General features: G+C 37.2%; 1 pseudogene; it reads left to right on the top strand.

Moving 5' to 3' along the window:
- Window positions 1-3,159: 3,159 nt before the first annotated feature.
- On the top strand, window positions 3,160-4,263 carry LOC113270995 (proline-rich nuclear receptor coactivator 1-like; annotated as a pseudogene).
- Window positions 4,264-4,833: the final 570 nt, after the last annotated feature.

The raw sequence follows: 4,833 nt of genomic DNA, 5'->3' as shown, positions 1-4,833 counted from the left end.
AAACCTAAGAAAGAAATATCTGTGCTTTATATTTTTTTATTTAAGATTTGGTTTCTTCTTTTTTTAAGATTTTATTTATTTGTTTTACAGAGAAAGAGAGAGAGAGAGCAAATGAGTACATCAGGGGAAGTGACAGGTAGAGGGAGAGGGAGAAGCAGGATCTCTGGCTGAGGGGAGCCTGAAGCGTGGCTCGATCCCAGGACCCTGGGATCATGACCTGAGCTGAAGGCAGAGGCTTAACCAACTGAGCCACCCAGGTGCCCTGAAACGTTTGTGCTTTAGCATACACAGAGGAAACTGGGACAGCTGTAAAAGTGACTAATTTTAATAATCTGGATCTATTCAACTTTGTCAACCAAAAGGAAAATAATGATCATTCCTGCCTGTCTGAAAAGTCATAAGAGCCCATCTGTGTAGGATTCAGAAAGTCTGCCTTCTTTCTGTGGAGTCTCAGAAATAATGTTCAGTAAAAAGCCCACGAGTCTCATTTACTCTGCATGAAGGGTACTGAATGCCACCAGACTTGCAGTGAGTGACTGTTTGCTCCTCATTTAATCACAGCAAGAATCATTTTCACACAGCAAGGGATAGGAGAGTTTCAAACTAATAATATAATACTTTCCAAAGAAATCTGCAAGAACAATTGTAATGACTAGTGGAAATTACCCAGTAAAATTTTGGTAGAACTATAAGAAAAACTATAGGACTAAGAACACTGTTTGACGATAGGGTATGTGGGATTCTTCTCTCGAGACATAAGAACAAGTTCTAATATTAAAGATCAAATCTGAATTGGAAATAGCCAATAATAAGTGAATAATATTTGAAGGAACTTAAATGCATTACTAAAGTAAACCACTAAATTATCCTTCATGTTGACCAATTTAGAACACTATATGTGCATCACAAAATTTTGCTATCAGCTATTTTTATCTTTTTCTCTTTTATTTTTTGCTTTTCTTCCTACATATTTTTAAAGTTTTGCGTGAAAAAAAAAGTTTTGTGTGAAGTGAATGAATAAACACACACCAAGAGTTCATTATTGATATACTTTTAGTTTCCCACTTACGGTACAAAGATCACCCACCGGATGTATTTTATTGTTTTGTAATAGTCTGTATAAATCTGAACAGTATACTTACTTAATCATTCACAAAACAGACAGAATCTAATTTCCTTAGAATTTTTTGTCCTATCTGTCCTATAATTTGATTCTCTTATTAGTTTTTTAGTTAAACTTTTTTACACTTTTTCAATAATCATATATTCACATAGTTGTAAGAAATAAAACATAGAGACACCATGTACACTTTACCCAGTTCGCCTCAATGATAACATCTTGCAAAAGTATAGTACAATACCACAACCAATATATTGACATAAATACAATTTACTTATTTTGCTCAGATTTTCTCTTCTTACTTATATTCATTTGTCTATATTAATGTTTAGATTCATGCAGATTTGTTCTTTTATAAGCTACCACAATCAATACTAAACAGTTCAAGATTGCAAGGATCCCTAACGTTGTCCTTTAATAATCAAACACATGCATCCTTTCCTGTATCCGACTTTAGCATTTGGCAATCAGTTCTCCATTTCCATAACATTGTATTTTTAAGGATGTTATAAGGAGATGTCAGAGAAAATGGGAGACTAAGGAAGTCTGAAATACTGTCACCCTTAAAAACAATGAAAAAAACAAAGCAAATAGAATTAACTTTTTTGGAAGTTAACCCAAATTTGGCAGCAATTCAAAAGCTTGCAGCAACCCATTTCTAAGAAAAATGGGTGAATATCAATAAGAAGAAAGAACTTTGGAGAACTTTAGCTTAGTCTAGTCTGATGTTACACTCCCTAGCTCAGAATTAGCATTGAAAATAACATACATTCTCTTGCCCAGGTCAGAACTCATGGAGTGCTCAAGCCCCTACATGGAGGTATTTATTTAATAATTTGCAGGCACATATTTTACTCTCTGATGACAGAAATGATTAATAATATTTGAGAGAAATAAGAGACTAACCAAGACGCTTAGGAGGAAATGTTGGTGAATAAAATGTACATAAAGATTTTAAAATTTCAAACATATTTCTGAGAATTTAGAGGATAATATGCATGCCCAGGGCTGTGCACATGCTCAGAAAAGACCAGAGAAGACTCTCAGCCCCCATTTCTTGCTGACCTTGAGACTCTGCACAAGCAGGAGGTGAACACTAAGGTAGAGCTGTAAACTTTCCAGCTGAGCGCTGAAGTAGAGACTGAACTTGCACAAAGAGCCCCTTCACAAAATAAGAGAAAGATTTTGCTTTCAGGAGTATAAGGAAACCTCTGTCTAATCATTAGCTAACTATAAAGCTGATAAATCAAAGACATCAATGGCCAAGAAAAATACAGACTTTATAGAATTAGTTCAGAAAAATTACTAAACAAACAAAACAAATCACCACCTCAACAGCAACAAAAGCAAACCCTGGGGAGAAGAAAAAATCTAATTCCCAGAGTTGTTGCATTATAATATTAAAAATGCCTAGTTTTCAACAATAACAACAAAAAATAAAGGACTGCAAAGAAACAGAATTATAGGTCATACATAAGAAAAAAAATAATCAAGAGAAACTATCCCTGAAGAAGCCTAGATGTTGGATATATTAGATAAATAATTTAAATAATCTATTGTTAAATATATTCAGAGTCAAAGGAAATCATAAGTAAAGGACTAAAGAAGAATCTGAGGCCAATGGGTCATAAAACTGGAAAGATCACTGAAGAGATAATATATGGAATTGAAAAATACAAGTGGATTTAAATGGTCACTAGATTGGATAAACAGCAGATTTGAGCAGATAGAAGAAAGTATCAGAAAATTTGAATATGGTCAATGCAGGTTATTCACTCTGAAAAATGAAGAAAAAAAGAACGAAGAAAAACAAACAGAGCCTAATAGTACTGTTAGACATCATCAAATGCATCAACACATGCATAACGAAAGTCTCAGAAGGAATGGACAGAGACAAAAGAAGAGAAATAATACTTGAAGAAATAATGGCTAAGAAAAGCCAAATTTGATGAAAACCTTTACTTACACATCTGAGAAATTCAACAAACTACAAGATAAACTTTAAAGGATCTACACTTAGTTGCTGAGCCACCACCACCCAAACGATGGTCCTTGCTCCATTCGGGCTGTCTTTGCAGCAGCCAGAGCTGCTGCCCTGTGATCTCTGGCTTCACTTCACCCTTTTCTTCCTGCTGAGCCACTTTTCTCTTAGAGCTACGACCCTCGTCTCCGTCCCACAGCGGTAGTCACTTGTCCTGGGTGGCTGCCTTGTATTCCTGGGCTTTTCCACTCACGGTTGCTTCAGGGCCCTGTGGATGGTGACTATGGTCCCGCCTCCTTTACCCCGGATCCTAGACCCCTGGGTACTGCCCCGACCCTTTTCCTCCCTTACTTCCTGGGGAGGAGATGGTCTCTGTCTGACCCCTCAACATTCTGACCCAACACCTCTGTCCTACTGTGGTCTAATTACGGCAAGAGGCACCCCTTGGAAAGCAAGTAACAAAGAAGGAACGAAAGAACGTGTGGGCCAGCCCGGTAGGGCAGCTGCCCAGCCGCTTACATCAGTACCAGCAGCACCAGCAGAGCCTCAAGGGCTGGCATAGCCCTGAGACTGTCGCGAGTGGAGTGTAAGAAGTCCTGGACCAGGCCGCCCCTGAGCCCTGCAGCCACAACCCAAACTGAAGAAGTGAGCCCTTTCCCTGCTGCTTATGGCGCATGGTCAATCCTTGTTCAGAAGAGAAGCATTAAAATCAAAGATGGGAAAATTGGAAAAAATTGCCATTCCCCAGAGCCAGCTTGTTCATGGTGCACATTTGTGTGAACAACTAAAGATAGAAAAGTAAATATAATTTACCAGGAACCAAGATTACCTCTGCAAGAAGAAACGAAAATAACTTTTGGCAGGATTCTGTTTCATCCAATATAATTCAGAAGCAGGAAAGAAAAAGCCTTTTAAAAATACTGAGAACATTGCACATATGCATTTGAAGAAATCAGCGTTTCTAACTGAAGTGAAACAAAAGGAAAATTACGCTGGCGCAAAGTTTAGTGATCCAACTTCTCCTGTTTTTCCAAAGCCTCCTAGTCACTGTATGGGAAGCACTACTGAAAATTCCAACCACAACAGGGAGTTAATAGCAGTACACTTAAAGGCTCTCCTGCGGCACCTGGGGGTAATCAGTTAAGCATCTGACTCTCGGTTTCCACTCAGGTCCTGATATCAGGGTGGTAGGATGAGCTCTGAGTCCAGCTCTGTTCCAGACTCCCTCTCTCTCGGCCCCTCCCCCACTCTATAAAATAAATACATCTTTAAAAAAAAAGGCTCCCCTAAGAGTTCAAACTTAGATCTCAGATTGCAGTATATCTGTAAAACATAGCTTTTTAAGAAATCACTGGACTCTTGAAAAGAAAATTTATACAGAAATGGAAATTTGCCTTGTAACATACAAGTGTAAAAGATGTTTAAAAATTGCGAACAACTTGTATTATATTTTATATTTTGTAAATACTGTATACCATGTATTATGTGTGTATTGTTCATACTTGACAGATACATTATAGTTTTGTTATAAAGTATATATTTTGCCCTACCAAATCCTAAGTGTTTTGTATATATATATATAATGAAGAAATTTTAAGTGTGGTAAGGCACATGGAAGACCAATTTATTTGCACAAGGTACTGAGATTATTTATAAAGAAACAGCTATCCAATATCAAGGTGAAGATCTAAATGTGAACAGTTTATTAATGCACTACTGAAGTTTAAATCTG

Source organism: Ursus arctos, chromosome X, assembly GCF_023065955.2.
Source record: "Ursus arctos isolate Adak ecotype North America chromosome X, UrsArc2.0, whole genome shotgun sequence".
Taxonomy (NCBI): Eukaryota; Metazoa; Chordata; class Mammalia; order Carnivora; family Ursidae; genus Ursus; species Ursus arctos.
This window is presented reverse-complemented; position numbering and strand designations above follow the sequence as displayed.